Below are 18,051 nucleotides of genomic sequence, written 5' to 3'. Positions count from 1 at the left end.
ATGTTTGCGTATCAAGATGTGGTTACTTTTGCTGTGCAGCTGACATCTCACCGAGCACTTTTACACCTGATTTGTCTGTCCAGCACAACAGGAGGTCATCAGATTCTGGAGGCCCAACTTCATATGTATTACAATGGTAAAAGATCCAACTTCCAGGTGTGAAAATCTTTAATGATAGAAACTCATTTGAGCTCAAATCAGCTTCAAACTTAACCAGAAGCAGTTTTTTTTATTATTTAGATTGTTTTGGGCTAACACCCTATGATGCAGTAGTTATGAAGCACAAGTCTTACTGACCAAAATTGAAACAATTTAAAGCACTTTAGTCATTCATTCTCACTCCAACTCAAGAAAAACAACATTCTTTGCAACTACAATTTATTAAACATTTTAAACATTCACATTGGACATTCAATGAGGACTGAACTGTGTCAAGCAGAACAGAAGAGACTCCTAGAAATCTATTTGCTTGTTAGGCCTCAGCAATGCCAGTTCTCTTGCAAGAGAAGAATTGGAAAAAGAAGAAGAGGCTGAGGATGTTTTTCGGGCTCCTGAGTGGTTACATCATGGCGGTGACTGGGCACAAAAAAGGCGACGCGCTCAACATGACGCAGAAAGGGGTCAAATCAGCAGAAATATTGAAAAATGGCGATCGCATCATATGGGTAAGTACAATAATTCTAACTTCAAAGTCATCGTAACCCTAATTGAGAAATGTCATGATTTTTGATAGGTGGAACTACACAAAACGGCTCGTTACTTTGGCCAAGCGGCCATACCGCTGGGAAAAAAAGAGTACGTCTGGTTCCTCAGATACAACTGTCTCCGGTCTCACATTGAGGGAGGACTAGAACCAGAAACCTTCTGCAGACCCTCCAACAGACCCTCCGCGTCCTCTGACAGATCCTCCGCGTCCTCCAACAGATCCTCCGCGTCCTCCGACAGACCGGTGGAAAACCATCCTCCTCACATTGATTCTCTTATCCCCGGTTATGCTCTGTGTGTGCTGTGTGAGCATCTTCGCTGTCCCCGGATTAATAACGGCCTTCTGCACCTGGAAAAATAAAGAACAAATGCAAAGAAGAGCTATTCAAATATATTGCTGTTCATGTAGCTCATCCTGCTTGAATGTTCAGATGTGTTAAGCCCAGTTTCTAGGTGCTGGTCCCTTTAATGTTAGGTCAGCAGGCCTGTCCAGAGCTCAAGTATATAATATAGTTTTAAGTAAAATATACATTATATTCAAACTACTGCAGTGAGCAGTGATTCTTACCGAGTGCAGCAGAAATCCTTGTTGGTGTGTTATGAATGAATCATGCACGATGAGTCGCTTTCACCAGTTCAACTGAAAATTGAAACAATTTATCATACATGTGTTCTGTGTTTTATGATTTGTCAACAAATAGAGGTGGGGCGATGTGATCTTACCGGACTTTCTGCGGCGCTGAGCCAGCTGTTGCCCTACCACAGCTCTGGACACGTCCCTCACCCTCTCCCGGAGTTCCACTGCTCTCTGATGGCATCTCATCTCCTTCTGCCAGTTTGACACCCTTGAACAAACCTGCCTACCGTACATCGAGCACAAAGTTGTTTAGAAGGAACAAGCCGGTTCCGGAGTTCAAGGATCACACGGAAGGAAGCAATCCCACGTGGAAAATAAAGGAGACCGACTTGAAACCGACAACAGTAAAAAGCTACCTGACGGACGCCGTTGCATTTGTGAAGTACATTACGAGTGCGCTGCTAGTGGAACTCCGGGCGAGGAATTGGCAAATGGATCAGCTGCGGATGGGGACACTGGCAGGTTCATCCAACGATGTCACACTGGTGGAAGGATTCCCCTCACAATGTAGCGGTCCTCCACTGTGTCCTGGTCCTCCTCCATGTCCCGGCCCTATACCTCCTCCCAGCACAAAACAGCTCGCTACTTTGGCCAGGAAGCCATACCGCTGCCAAAAAAAGGAGAATGCCTGGTTCCTCAGATACAACTGTCTCCGGTCTCGCATTGAGGGAGGACTAGAGGCAGAAACTCTTTCACACTGCCAGTGGCTCGGACTGCCTCAAGTACTTTAAGGAGGCGTGAGAGTCGGAGTTTGTATGCTTCAAAGGCATACAAACTAGTGGCGGCCGTCATGTGTCACGATGAGCACACGGCACAACCGAACGAAAGAGGCCAACACCCAGGACCACAGAGGACGAGGAGGGGGTAGAGGACCGGGACATTGTGGAGGACCAGGACGAGGATGTAGAGGACAGGGACATGGAGATGGAAGAAGAGGAGGACGAGGAGGACATTAGCACTTTATCCCCAGTTACCGCCACTCAGGATTTTTTACTCTATAGGGTTTTGCTCAAGTGCATCTGTAAAAGCAGAGGAAGACCATGTTATGCAATGTACACACACACAAAAAAAACCTTTATAGACTAACACATACCTAAACCCAGTTTCTAGATGAGAGTACTATAATGTTAGGTCTGCCCAGAGCTCAAGTATATAATATATTCTTCAGTCAAATGCACAGTATATTCAAATTAATGCAGTGAGCTTTGATCTTAATACAGAGCTCAAATTATTTCAGTAGAATACACACACACTTTTATGGACAAACACATTGCTAAACCCAATTTCAAGGTTTGAGTCCCTATCATGTTAGGTCAGGAGGCTCAAGTATACAATATGCTCTTAAGTAAAATAAACATTATATTCAAACAAATGCAGTGAGCAGTGAATCTTACTGGTGGAAGGATGGGCAGACGGGGACATGACCTCACAGTCAGGGTTGTTAGACAGTGTCACGCTGGCGGAAGAAATGGCCAATGGCTCAGCAGCCGATGGGGCCATGGCCTCAATGGCAGGTGGGTCCAAGGAAGGGTCCTGGATCTCCCTCCTGATCCCATCTTCTACAGCAGCGTCATCGCTGTCATCAACATGGGATGCGGCATCGATGTCCTCAAGATGGGATACCTTCAGCGAGTTGGGTCTGTACTCCCTCAGCAAAGAAAGTGGACTTCCAACGTAGCCATCCATTGAGCAGGTCACTGTGTCTATTTGAAAATATAGAAGTTCAAATCTCAATAAGCAAACATTTTTATGGACCAACACTATACCTAAACCCAGTTTCTGGGTGTGGGTCCCTGTAATCTGAGGTCAGAAGGCCTGTCCACAGCTCATGCGGCGTGCACCACCACTGCGCAATTGTGCATCACGCCTGAATCGCAGAAGACTACTCAATAGGCCGGTTATTAATAAAGACCCAACTTTGTATGTATTTCAATGGTAAAGGACCCACCTTCTAGGTGTGAGACTCTGATAGAAACTCATTTGATAGTTAATTATGTTATATCAAATTAGGCCAAGTTAATTTGATGTAGTTCATACTTTTCATGTTAAATCAAAGGTCCCAATGTGTTAAGAATGTTATAATTGGGAAATAACAACATTTTAGTTGCAATTTTATTGACATGATGCAATGGCTGAGAATATGTTCATCCTGACTTCATTAACAGTGTGTTAACCACGTAAAACCCATATAAAAATAATGTGTACAAAATTAAGTACCATTAATTTGCATCCATGTGTAATGGAGAATCTCCCGGGAAAATGGCGTATTGTGTTAAATAGCTTGCTGAATCTCCCGCGAAAATGACGTGCTTTATTTCTGAATTCCCTGAAATCACTTTGACGAACAACAACTAACACAACACAAAGTCAGTCCCTGTAAGCAGTAAAACGGAGTTTCTTTTGTTTCTTACCTCAAAATCAAGTTCTGCCTCAAACACCTGCGATCCTACGCTTTCTCAATTCTGACTGCTCTCCCCTCCCCGTCTCTTTGATCCACCTGCGCAAAATGGCTGGCTGAATCTCCCGGGAAAATGACGTAGCGCTTTAAAGCCCCAAATCCCCGCGAAAATAACTTGTAAAACAATTAAGTGCATTAATGTATTAAATGACTTGCAAACGACCCGTACACGGTGAAAATGACTTGTAAAACAATTAACTACTGTTTTAATTTCGATTAATGTGTTAAATGACACTATAACCACCCTAAAACGTTGTGAAATCTTACATGAACCTGCAAAAGTTCAGTTGATTCTGAATTCCCTGAAATTACTTCGATAAACAATCACTAACACAACACAAAGTCAGTCCCTGTAAGCTAATAAACCGGAATTTCTTTTGTTTCTTACCTCAGAATCCAGTTATGCCTCAAACACCTGCGATCCCACGCTCTCTCGGTCGTCTCACTGATCTCTTTGATCCACCTGCGCAGCTGCTGCACGTTCACTAATTGACGACGCCCACAGCTCTGCTGGCTGCAGGGGCGGACAAAACTTTTTGTGGGCTGGGGGCTGGGGCCCATTGAAAAAAAAAGGCCTAATAGTTAATTAATTATTATTCATTCGAAATTTTAACAAAAAATTAAATATATTAAGACAACTCTGACTACATTACCATTTTATTTTATTTAAGTTATGCAGGAGGCCGCTGAGGACCAATTTCATATGTATTACAATGGGGAAAAGACCCACCTTCGAGCTGTGAAACACTGTAATGTAAGTAAAGGGTCATTTAAGCTCCAATCAGCTTCAAACTCATCCAGAAGACCCACAGATGCCGTACAATCATGACTCTCAACCACCACCTTTCTAGCCCCTTCCCAAAGCCAGTTCTTTACGGGGGCCACTCAGGTCCCCGAAACCGCAACGGCTCAATTGTGAACATGCCTCTTTTGAAGCTATGAATCCATCAGTAGTTACTGAATAGGCCCGTTGTTTTATAAAGGTCACACAATGCTCAATTATTTCAATTGTGAAAAGACACGGCTTGAAGGTGTGAGACCCTTTAATGTCAGAAACTGTCATTTGAGCTCCAATCAGCTTCAAACTTAACCAGAAGCAGTTTTTTTTTATTTATATTGTTTTAGGCTAACACCCTATGATGCAGGAGTTATGAAGCACTTCTGAAGTCTTACTGATCAAAATTGAAACAATTTAAAGCACTTTAGTCATTCACTCTCACTCCAACTCAAGAAAAACATCATTCTTCATTGCATCTGCAATTTATTATACATTAACAACATTCAAATTGGACATTCAATGAGAATGGAACTTTCTGAAGCGCAACAGAAAGACTCGTCAAAACCTTCCCTCCCCAGAAAGCTGCCCTCTACGTCTGAAGCGGAACAGAAGAGAGACTCCTACAAATCTCCGACAGACTCTCCGACAGCCCCTCCGCATCCTCCGACAGACACTCCGCGTCCTCAGACAGCCATCCTCCATCCTTCTCACATTGTTTCTCTTATCAACCGTTATGCTCCGTGTGTGCTGTGTGAGCATCTCCGCTGTCCCCGGACATGCCTTCTGCACCTGGAAAAATAAAGAACAAATGAAAATAAGAGCTCCAATATATTGCTGTTCATGTAGCTCATCTTGCTGTTCAGATGTGTTAAACCCAGTTTCTAGGTGTGGGTTTCTTTATATAATATAGTCTTAAGTAAAACACACAGTACATTCAAACTAATGCAGTGAGCAGTGATCTTAATCCAGAGCGCAAATTACTTCAGTAGAATATATTCACACATATATGGACCAACACATACCTAAACCCAGTTTCTGGGTGTGGGTCCCTATCATGTTAAGTCTACAGGCATGCCCAGATAGTCTAAAGTAAATAGAGGTGGGGCGATGTGATCTTACCGGACTTTCTGCGGCGCCGAGCCAGCCATTGCCCTACCTCGACACGTCCCTCAACCTCGCCCGGAGTTCCACTAGTAGCGCATTTAGGCTTTTTACGTCTATTTTCACCCCTTCTGGCGCCGTACTCATAATGTACTTCACAAATACAACAGCATCCGTCAGGTAGCTTCTTATCGTCATCGGTTTCAAGTTACGCTCAGACAGATGGGCTGTAAATCTTGAAATAGAAAAAAATATCAATTAGGTCACGTCTTCTACTCTTTTAGACATTGATAATCTTTACAATTTTGTACGTACTTCCTGATCTGACCGTAGTCCTTCAAGAAGAGAAGGTTCAAATGAGGATCAGCGGGCTGGGACATAAACCTCAGGAAGGTAAGGACATGGCTAGCTCGCTGGTTGGCATTCTCCCTCATTTTATGCGTGGGATTGCTTCCTTCCGTGTGCTCCTTGAACTCCTCCACCAGTTTTACTAAAAATACAAGAACATACTTTTTTCAAAACACAATAGTCTACAAAACAAAAGCCCCAAAATTATGAAACTAAGGAATAAAATTAATTTGACATTGGCATGATTGTTATATTTACCATATTGAGACGATTTCGGTAGTGAAAGCGGCTTGCGCCTTTTGTACTTTGCAGCCTGAAATTTAAGAGAGAATGAGTCACACATACATTGCAGGGCACTGCATTTCATCAATCTCATGTTTCAATGGTAAAAGACCCAACTTCTAGCATCGGGACCCTTTAATGTAAGAAACTTTCAGTTGATCAGCTTCAAACTTAACCAGAAGACTCACAGAGACCGTGATATCATGAATCCCACAGCCTAAGCTTTTAGCACCTTTCCAAATAATGACAATGTAATATCAGAATCAGAGGAATAACACAATGCTCACAGTTTCTCGACTGGATGACGAGTGCAACTGCTTAAGTTCATCATTCCGGACTACTTCGATATCCAGCAGTTTTCTCACCACCTTCACCTCAGCAGCAAGGATATGACAGTTCTTGCAGGCGAGGGACGGAGTCCTAGGAACCGGCTTGTTCCTTCTAAACAACTTTGCGCTCGGTGTACGGCTGGCAGGTTTGTTCAAGAGTGTCACACTGCCGGAAGGAAGGGCAGATGGCTCGGCAGCGCATGGCGTCACGACCTCAGCGGCAGCTCTGTTCGTGGCAGACACCAAGGAACACGGAGGAGGAGGAGGAGGTAGAGGGCCGGGACACGGAGGAGGATGAAAAGGAGGAAGAAGAAGAGGAGGAGGAGGATGAGGCGGCATCTGTAAAAGCAGAGGAAGAACACTTCATGCATTACACACACACACACAAACAAACACACCTAAACCCAGTTTCTAGGTGTCGGTCCCTGTAATCTAATGTCAAAAGGCCTATAGTCTTAAGTGAAATACACAGTATATTCAAACTAATTCAGTGAGTAGTGATGTTAATCCAGAGCTCAAATTACTCATCTAGAATATAAACAAACATTTTTATGGACCTACACTATACCTAAGCCCAGTGCCTGGGTGTTCTGGCAGCAACGGACACAAGCTGTGGAAGGACGGGAAACAAATGACGGAGGAGCACAGGTTTGACAGTGTGAGCCAGCACCTGCCACTTGGTAAGCAGAACTGGCGCCGCGGGATGAACCGAACGCCGGGTTAAGGCGCCCGATGCCGACGCTCATCAGGCCCCAGAAAAGGTGTTGGTCGATAAAGCATGGAGACCAGATGGAAATATGGAAATGCTACTCATTGACAATTATGTAAATGATGTCCTGGCCCAGGGGTTTGATGAAAATCTGTTTGAGGGACCCCCTGAGATTTCCACCAAAGACTGCGTTACTCCCCCGGCCTCCACTCTCCACGTTACAACCGACTATCCATTAAGACCAAGTTATAAAGATAAATAAATCCATTTCATTTATTTCTCACTGGGCGCTCTGACACCTGATTTGTCTGTATAGCTCAACAGGAGGTCAACAGATTCTGGAGGCCCAACTTCATATGTATTACAATGGTAAAAGACCCAACTACTATGTGTGAAATGATAGAATGATAGAAACTCATTTGAGCTCCCAATATATATAGACACAAAAATGCATTAGATTTTGTTGCAGACCTGTTCACGTACTTTGCAGACTTTTCGTTTGTGGGTGGAAGTCAGACTTGAGCCTGGCTCATCCCCATCTATATTCCCTCTCTGTACATGGAAACAAAAAGCACAACAGTAGAATATTTTTTAGATATATGAATTAATTATGTCATATCAAATTAGGCATTTCATACTTTTCATGTTAATTCAAAGGTCCCAATGTGTTAAGAATGTTCTAAATGGGAAAAAATAACATGTTAAATTCCATTTTAATTGCAATTTTATTGATATGGCTGAGAATATGTTCATCCTTCAATTATGACTGCTCTCCCCTCCCCCTCACTGCTCCCTTTGATGTACCTGCGCAACGCTGCACGCACCTTAATCCTGACTTCATTAACAGTGTGTTAACCACGTAAAACCCATAGAAAAATAAAGTGTACACCGTTAAGCACCATTCGTTTGCATTTATGTGTTAAATGGCGTGCTGAAACTCCCGGGAAAATGACGCAAGTGTGTTTAAATGGCTTTCTGAAACTCCCGGGAAAATGACGCAAGTGTGTTTAAATGGCTTGCTGAAACTCCCGGGAAAATGACGCAAGTGTGTTTAAATGGCTTGCTAACAGAAAAAAAACGAATTCCCTGAAATCACTTAGATAAACAACTAAAACAAGACAATGTCAGTCCCTGTAAGCTAATAAAACGGAATTTCTTTTGTTTCTTACCTCAAAATCAAGTTCTGCCTCAAACTTCTGCGATCCCATGCTTTCTCTGTCGTCTCACTGATCTCTTTGATCCACCTGCGTAGCCGCTGCACGCACTCTAATTGACGCCGCCCACAGCTCTGCTGGCTGCAGGGGCGGACAAAAGATGTTGGGGGCTGGGGGCTGGGGCCCATTGAAAAAAAAGGCCTAATAATTAATTATTTATTCGAAATTTTAACAAAACATTAAATATATTAAGACAACTCTGACTACATTACCATTTTATTTTATTTAACTTATACAGGAGGACGCTGGGGACCAGCTTCGTATGTATTTCAATTGGAAGAGACCCGGTTTGTAGGTGTGAAAATCTCTAATGTAAGTAAACGGTCAATTGAGGTCCAATCAGCTTCAAACTCATCCAGTAGACCCACAGAGGCCGTACAATCACGACTCCCAACCCCCAGCCTTCTAGCCCCTTCCCAAAGCCAGTTCTTTACGGGGGCCTCCTGAGGCCCCGAAACTGCCACGGCTCAATTGTACGTCACCCCTGTATCGCGCCTGCCTATTTTGAAGCTACATTACCATTTTATTTTATTTAACTTATGCAGGAGGCCGCTGAGGACCAACTTCATATGTATTTCAATGGGAAAAGACCCACCTTCGAGCTGTGAAACACTAATGTAATGTTGCTGCAATTTTGGAATAAAAAACCCACAATATTTGTATTAGATGAGGAGCCCAACATTGAAATTATGCAGCAAAGAGTTAAATGAGTTTCCAAAGGTCAGGAGGCCGCTGTGGACCAACTTCATATGTATTTCAATGGGAAGAGACCCGGTTTGTATTTGTGAAAATCTTTAACATCAGTAAACGGTCATTTGAGCTCACATCAGCTGCAAACTTAACCAGAAGCAGTTTTTTTCATTTAGATTGTTTTAGGCTACCACCCTATGATGCAGTAGTTATGAAGCACAAGCCTCACTGACCAAAATTGAACCAATTTAAAGAACTTTAGTCACTCTCACTCCAAATCAATTGAAAAAGAAACACCATTCTTTGCATCTGCAATTTATTTACATTCAAAATGTTTATTGAACAAGGCTTTAAACATTTAAAATCAAACACAAGCTTTAAAGTGTCAATGCAAAATACCCTTCTTCTCAGCCTCCTCTTGGCCAGCTGGCAGTTCAAAATCTGAACTTTCATGCACATCCTCGGACTCTGCGACCTCCTCGGGCTCGGACTCTGCGACCTCCTCGGGCTCGGACTCTGCGACCTCCTCGGGCTCGGACTCTGCGACCTCCTCGGGCTCGGACTCTGCGACCTCCTCGGGCTCGGACTCTGCGACCTCCTCGGGCTCCGCCTCTAGCTCTACCTCTGCCTCCTCCGTGGACTCTGCCGCCTCTACCTCTGCCTCCTCCGCCTCCTCGGACTCTGCCGCCTCTACCTCTGCCTCCTCCGCCTCCTCGGACTCTGCCGCCTCTACCTCTGCCTCCTCCGCTGCCTCGGACTCTGCCGCCTCTACCTCTGCCTCCTCTGCCTCCTCGGACTCTGCCGCCTCTACCTCTGCCTCCTCCGCCTCCTCGGACTCTGCCGCCTCGACCTCTGCCTCCTCCGCCTCCTCGGACTCTGCCGCCTCTACCTCTGCCTCCTCCGCCTCCTCGGACTCTGCCGCCTCTACCTCTGCCTCCTCCGCCTCCTCGGACTCTGCCGCCTCTACCTCTGCCTCCTCCGCCTCCTCGGACTCTGCCGCCTCTACCTCTGCCTCCTCCGCCTCCTCGGACTCTGCCGCCTCTACCTCTGCCTCCTCCGCTGCCTCGACCTCTGCCTCCTTGGACTCTGCCGCCTCCGCCTTGGATTCTGCCGCCTCGACCTCTGCGTCAGCGACCTCGGACTCTGCCTCAGCGACCTCGGACTCTGCACCCTTGGACTCAGTGACCTCGGACTCAGTGGACTCAGCACCCTTGGATTCAGTGACCTCAGCGACCTCCTCTTGGCCACCTGGCAGCTCAGGGGATACCACTTCACCTGAAACTGTATCAAACAAATGAATACACCTCAATGACTTAGTCAACTCTTTGTCGATGTACTTGTTACAACTGTTTCCAATTACCGGGTAAGGGGCACTGAAAAAGAGCCGTCTGATGGAAAATCATCCTCCTCACATTGTTTCTCTTATCCACGGTTATGCTCTGTGTGTGCTGTCTGAGCATCTTCGCTGTCCCCGGACTAACAAAGGCCTTCTGCACCTGGAAAAATAAAAACAAACAAATACAAAATAAGAACTCAAATATATTGCTGTTCATGTAGCTCATCCTGCTTGAATGTTCAGATTTGTTAAATGGGAGTGCTCTTACATCAGGATGGACTGCCACAGGAAATCTGTCGTTCTGTGGGAAATAAATCAAAGAATTGTTAAAGAAATGGTAAAGATATAGTTTAACTAACCCAAACAATGATAAGTGATTTAGATTTTTGGACACCTTAAACACCCTTCATTTATTAAACAGGCAACTTCATAATTGGTTCAATGGGAAAAGACCCAGCTTCTACCATTGGGACCCTTTAATGTAATAAAATGTCATTTGAGCTCCAAATCAGCTTCAAAATTAACCCAAAGACTCAGAGGCCATAACACAATGAATCCCAAATTGATCTTACTCTAACCCTTACTTACGTGGAGACCCAACTTCATATGTATTACCATTGTAAAAGATCCAACTGCTACGTGTGGGACTCTTTAATGATAGAAACTCATTTGAGCTCCAATCAGCTGCCAAACTTAACCCAGAAGACTCAAAGAGACGTACACAATGATACATATCCAATCTCCGCAATATTAGTTTCTTCACTGTTTGTTATTTGTATACAAATTTGGTAAATTATACTCACAACCGGTGTTTCCACTTTCACAGGACTCAGATAAACCAGGGTGCCAGGGACTGCGAGTTGTCTTTGATCCTCTGTCTCATTGGTGCTCGACATGACCTCCTAGAAAAGGCAAAGATAAATTAGACAAATACCACCAACATGTAGAGTGTTGAAACTGATGATAGGACCCAATCCCATAATTGGAAAAGATCAATGGTTTTTCATTAATTTAATAAAAAAGGAAAATTAAAAGATGTGTGAATGAACTGAAAATAACTCACTTCTCGTTTTCTCTTCATTTGAAGGGGCCTTTCTTCCTCCCGTTCTGATGGCACTTCCTAGATAAATACAGAGTACATGTCGTCAATTTTCGATTGAAAGATATTACTGTGTGGAAATGTGTGGTTCTAAGGGCACCCTTACCCTATTTGTTTTGAAGGGGCATTTTCCGCCCCTTTTCAGCTTTTTAGGGAGAGGTTTTGACGAGTCTCTCTGTTGCGCTTCATAGGGCCGCTTTCTGGGGACGGAAGGTTTTGACGGGTCTTTCTGTTGCGCTTCAGAGGGCCGCTTTCCGGGGACGGAAGGTTTTGACGAGTCTTTCTGTTGCGCTTCAGAGGGCCGCTTTCCGGGGACGGAAGGTTTTGACGAGTCTTTCTGTTGCGCTTCAGAGGGCCGCTTTCCGGGGACGGAAGGTTTTGACGAGTCTTTCTGTTGCGCTTCAGAGGGCCGCTTTCCATGGACGGAAGGTTTTGACGAGTCTTTCTGTTGCGCTTCAGAGGGCCGCTTTCCATGGACGGAAGGTTTTGACGAGTCTTTCTGTTGCGCTTCAGAGGGCCGCTTTCCGGGGACGGAAGGTTTTGACGAGTCTTTCTGTTGCGCTTCAGAGGGCCGCTTTCCATGGACGGAAGGTTTTGACGAGTCTTTCTGTTGCGCTTCAGAGGGCCGCTTTCCGGGGACGGAAGGTTTTGACGAGTCTTTCTGTTGCGCTTCATAGGGCCGCTTTCCATGGACGGAAGGTTTTGACGAGTCTCTCTGTTGCGCTTCAGAGGGCCGCTTTCCGGGGACGGAAGGTTTTGACGAGTCTCTCTGTTGCGCTTCAGAGGGCCGCTTTCCGGGGACGGAAGGTTTTGACGAGTCACTCTGTTGCGCTTCAGAGGGCCGCTTTCCGGGGACGGAAGGTTTTGACGAGTCTCTCTGTTGCGCTTCAGAGGGCCGCTTTCCGGGGACGGAAGGTTTTGACGAGTCTCTCTGTTGCGCTTCAGAGGGCCGCTTTCCGGGGACGGAAGGTATTGACGAGTCTCTCTGTTGCGCTTCAGAGGGCCGCTTTCCGGGGACGGAAGGTTTTGACGAGTCTCTCTGTTGCGCTTCAGAGGGCCGCTTTCCGGGGACGGAAGGTTTTGACGAGTCTCTCTGTTGCGCTTCAGAGGGCCGCTTTCCGGGGACGGAAGGTTTTGACGAGTCTCTCTGTTTCGCTTCAGAGGGCCGCTTTCCGGGGACGGAAGGTTTTGACGAGTCTCTCTGTTGCACTTCAGAGGGCCGCTTTCCGGGGACGGAAGGTTTTGACGAGTCTCTCTGTTGCGCTTCAGAGGGCCGCTTTCCGGGGACGGAAGGTTTTGACGAGTCTCTCTGTTTCGCTTCAGAGGGCCGCTTTCCGGGGACGGAAGGTTTTGAAGGGTCTTTCTGTTGCGCTTCAGAGGGATGCTTTCCAGGGACGGAAGGTTTTGAAGGGTCTTTCTGTTGCGCTTCAGACGTAGAGGGCCGCTCCATGTCCTGGTCCTCTACCTCATCCTCGGTGTCGCGTTCCTCGACTAATACTACTTCTTCCTCCTCCTCCATGTCCCGGTCATCTACCTCATCCTCTGTGTCCCGTTCCTTTACTACTTCTTCTTCTTCTATGTCCCAGTCATCTACCTCATCCTCTGTGTCCTGTTCCTTTATTACTACTACTTCTTCTTCCATGTCCCGGTCATCTACCTCATCCTCTGTGTCCCGTTCCTTTATTACTACTACTTCTTCTTCTTCTTCTTCTTCTTCTTCTTCCTCCTCCTCCTCCTCCTCGTCCTCGTCCACATCACTGTCCTCTACCTCGTCCCCGTCCTCAACCTCCTCCTCTGTGGCTGCTTCTTCACCTTTCTTGACAGCGTAAGTGCTGATTGCTGTCATGGATAAATTTCTGCTTCTGAAGACCTCGGCCGCTGGGTCATCCGCTGTGGAAAGCAATGGAAAAATGAATAGATGTTGAACATAGTAAACGGAAAGTAAGTGATGCTTTTTCAGTGCATATAGAAACCTACAGCTAGCAGACTGCGTGGAAACATCAGCTGAATTTAACCAAACTGCATTGGATTACAATCACAATTACGATTAGATTTAACGAACCATGATAAAACTTCTTGGCAGTGTTCTCATCATGACACATGAAGGCCGCCACTCGTTTGTATTCCTTCGAGCCCAGTTGCCTCTTTGTCTAGAGGAATGAAAAATGTAAAACAGAAAACACACAGGACTAAAATGCATGCCACATTTCACCACACATTATTGCATATAAGAAAAACTAGATTAGAAGTTGTCTCACATAAGTAGCCACAGAGGAACGGAGGAGGTTGAAGCTCGGGGCCTTTCCCAACTCCAACGACTCCCACGCCTCCTTAAAGTACTCTGGAAGCTTTTGGCACTCCGAGCCACTGGAAGTGTGGAAGAAGGTTGCCGCTTCTAGTCCTCCCTCAATGCGAGACCGGAGACAGTTATATCTGAGGAACCAGACGTACTCTTTTTTTTCCAGCGGTACGGCCGCCTGGCCGAAGTAGCGAACGGTTTTGTGCTGTTCCACCTATAATATCAAAAAAATGACATTTCTCTCAGAGCGACTCAATAAACATACAATGAACTTTGCAGTCAGCATTGTTGTACTTACCCGTATGATGCGACTGCCATTTTTCAATTTGTCCGCCTCTTTGACCTCTTTCCGCGTCATATTTAGCAAGACTCCTTTTCTGTGCCCAGTCACCGCCACGATGTAGCCACTCAGGAGCCCGAAAAACATCCTCTGCCTCTTCTTATCCTCGGGTTTTTTCTCTAGAGAATCTGTAAAAGCACAGGAAGACCACTTCATGCAATGGTCAAGTCCTTTAGCTACGGACTTCCCATACCCACAAACCAAAGCCTAGCGCCATCACCACTACACCAAAACCCAACATTTTATCTATATAGTGCATTTGTTATTTATTTTTTTAACAAGTGGGATTGTCTCAAGTCACTTTACAGAATCCAGCCAGAGCCAGTTTCAACATGCAAGACCCCGTGATGTAAAGACAAGCCTCAATATTAGCCCAGTGATGTGGTAAAGAACCAGCAATGGTGAATGTTTAAGCTCAGGACTCACCATTATCATTTCAATGAAAGATTCTGTAGAACATAGACAAACTTTTATGGACCAGCACATACCTAAACCCAGTTTCTAGGTCCGAGTCCCTATCACGTTAGATCAGCAGGCCTGACCACAGGTAAAGTGTATAATATAGTCTTAAGTAAAACACACATTATATTCAAACTACTGCAGTGAGCAGTGATCTTAATCCAGAGCTCAAATTACTTCAGTAGAATATATACATACACACACATTTATGGACCAACACATACCTAAACCCAGTTTCTAGGTCCGAGTCCCTATCACGTTAGATCAGCAGGCCTGACCACAGGTAAAGTGTATAATATAGTCTTAAGTAAAACACACATTATATTCAAACTACTGCAGTGAGCAGTGATCTTAATCCAGAGCTCAAATTACTTCAGTAGAATATATACATACACACACATTTATGGACCAACACATACCTAAACCCAGTTTCTAGGTCCGAGTCCCTATCACGTTAGATCAGCAGGCCTGACCACAGGTAAAGTGTATAATATAGTCTTAAGTAAAACACACATTATATTCAAACTACTGCAGTGAGCAGTGATCTTAATCCAGAGCTCAAATTACTTCAGTAGAATATATACACACTTATTGAACATGCATAAACCCAGTTTCTAGGTGTGAGTCCCTATCACATTAGATCAGCAGGACTCCCCAGTGTTCACGTGTATAATATAAATCTTAAGTACTGCAGTGATCAGTGATTCTTACCGAGTGCAGTAGTAATCCTTGTTGGTGCGTTCTGAATAAACCACGCATGTTTAGTCGCTTTCACCAGTTGCCCTGAAAATTGAAAGAATTTATTATTCACGTGTTCTGCGTTTTCTGATTTGTCAACAAATAGAGAGAAGGGGGGGGGGGTGTGACCTTACTGGACTTTTTGCGGCGCTGAGCCAGCTGTTGCCCTACCACAGCTCTGGACACGTCCCTCACCCTCGCCCGAAGTTCCACAAGGAGCGCATTTAGGCTTTTTACGCCTATTTTCACCCCTTCTGGCGGCATACACATAATGTACTTCACAAAGGCGACCACATCCATCAGGTAGCTTCTTACTGTCGTTGGTTTCAAGCCTTGATCACACAGTTTGGCTGCAAATCTTGAAATACAAAAATATCAATTAGGTCACGTCTTCTACTCTTTTAGACATTGATAGTCTTTACAATTTGTACTTACTTCCTGATCAGACCGTGGTCCTTTAGAAAGAGAAGGTTCATGTGTGGCATAACAGGCTCGGACATGAACGTCAGAAACTGCAGGACGTGGTTAGCTCGCTGGCGGGCATTCTCCTTCATTTTCCGCGTGGGATTGCTTCCTTCCGTGTAATCCTTGAACTCCTCCACCAGTTTAACTATCGTCACAAGAACACACTTTTACAACACACAAGTCTACAAAACAAAAGCCCCAAAATTATGAAACTAAGGGAAAAAAAAATATAATCAAGTAGTTTGACATTGACAGGATTGTTACGTTTACCATATTTTGGCGATTTCGATGGCGAATAGGGCTTGTGCCTCCTGTACTTCACTGCCTGGAATTTGAGAATATGAGCTTACTATGTGACATATTGCAGTGCACTGCATTTTATCAATCCCGCGTTTCAGTGGTGAAAGACCCAACTTCTAGCATCGGGACCCTTTAATACAAGAAACTCAGTTGAACTCCAATCATCTTCAAACTTAACCAGAAGACTGCCTAACCTTCTAGCAACTTTCCAAATACGGAAAATGTAACATCAGAATCAGAGGAATAACACAATGCTCACCTTTCCTCGATTGGCTGATGAGTGCAACTGTTTCAGTTCATCATTCCGGTCTAATTCGGATTCCAGAAGCTCTTTCGTCACCTTCAGCTCTGCAGCAAGGATCACACAGTTCTTGCAGTGGGCAGATGGAGTCCTTGGAAGCGGCTTGTTTCTTCTAAACAACGTCCTTCTCGGTGAACAGCTGGCAGGTTCGTTAAACGGTGTCACACTGGTGGACGGAGTGTCGGACCGCTCGGCGGAGGATGGGTCTACGTCCTCACAGGCATCGTCGTTCGATGGTGTCACAGTGGTGGACGGACTGTCGGACCGTTCGGCGGAGGATGGGTCTACGTCATCACAGGCAGGTTCATTCAAAGGTGTGATACGGGCGGTACGAAGGGCAGACGGGTCAGCGGCAGGTGGGGCCTGGGCGGAACGAGGGGCAGACATCACACGGGCGGAACGAGGCGTGGACAGGTCAGCGGCAGATCGGGCCTTGGACGGGGTCACGCTGGTAGAACGAGGTGCAGATGTCACACGGGCGGAAACGGGCGCAGACCTATTGGTGGCAGGTCGGGCCTTGGACGGGGCCACGCTGGTTGAACGAGGTGCAGATGTCTTAGCTGGGCATCGGGCCGTGACCTCAGTGGCAGGCGGGACTGAGGAAGGGTCCCCGAGCTTCCTCCTGATCCCCTCTTCTATAGCACCGTCATCAACCTCACCGAGATGGGATACCATCGGCGGGTGGGGTTTGGACGCCCTCAGCAATGCCAGTTCTCTCGAAATGTAGCGGTCCTTTGCCTTCTGAACATACAATGTCACCATTTCATTCTGAAAATATGAAAGTTAAACATTTTAGTGTGTCTAAAGTGGGAGGATTTTGTTTTAATATATTCTACTATTGTCAGTATTTTATTTACTTTTAGCATCAAGCAAAGTTTGTAGGCAAGGTGCAGGATTAAATTCAATATAGCACGTTTCACAATGAGGAGTATTCTTTTAATTTTCAAAGATATCCAACCCATTGGATTTACCAAATAACCCAGATTCTACATGCGAGTCCCTTTCAGGTAAAAACCAATTTCATTCTAGAGCTGCATTTACGAATCTGGAATGGCCTCACCAAGACACAAAAACCACACATTGGACTAATGTCCAATTCTTACCCCCAGCTTGTGGACTCTCTGCAGGTGCTTGTCCAGCCTGGTGATTTTCTTGGACTCGCACAGTCGGACCGGGCAATCCAGGCTGGCGGTGAAGCTGTAGAAGTAGAGTGAAAAATATTGACTGCCTACACTTTTGGGGTATAGGAAGTTTAGCAATAAATAAAAATAAAACCGTGAGTGTAATAAGCAGGAACAGGTGAAATACATCACGGAGGGGAAAACACAAGGCATGAAGTAAAAACAAGACATGACTGAAGAGAACAGATTCAAAATACAACAGGAAATGGAAAACCAACACAAAACATGAAACCAAGGCCCAACTTCATATGCATTTCAATGGGGTAAAAAAAAACCAGCTTC

General features: G+C 45.3%; 1 long non-coding RNA gene across 1 annotated transcript; it reads right to left on the bottom strand.

Annotated features, from left to right (window-relative positions):
- Positions 1 to 1,096: 1,096 nt before the first annotated feature.
- LOC116035182 lies at positions 1,097 to 6,340 on the bottom strand. Its single transcript, XR_004101285.2, has 4 exons — positions 6,286 to 6,340; positions 5,995 to 6,169; positions 5,753 to 5,914; positions 1,097 to 1,490 (listed from the first exon to the last, which is right to left on the bottom strand). It is a non-coding gene; the product is annotated as an uncharacterized LOC116035182 (long non-coding RNA).
- Positions 6,341 to 18,051: the final 11,711 nt, after the last annotated feature.

This window comes from Sander lucioperca, chromosome 7, assembly GCF_008315115.2.
Source record: "Sander lucioperca isolate FBNREF2018 chromosome 7, SLUC_FBN_1.2, whole genome shotgun sequence".
NCBI classification, from domain to species: Eukaryota; Metazoa; Chordata; class Actinopteri; order Perciformes; family Percidae; genus Sander; species Sander lucioperca.
The sequence above is the reverse complement of the archived record's forward strand: the minus strand, read 5'-3'. Positions and strand labels throughout refer to the sequence as shown.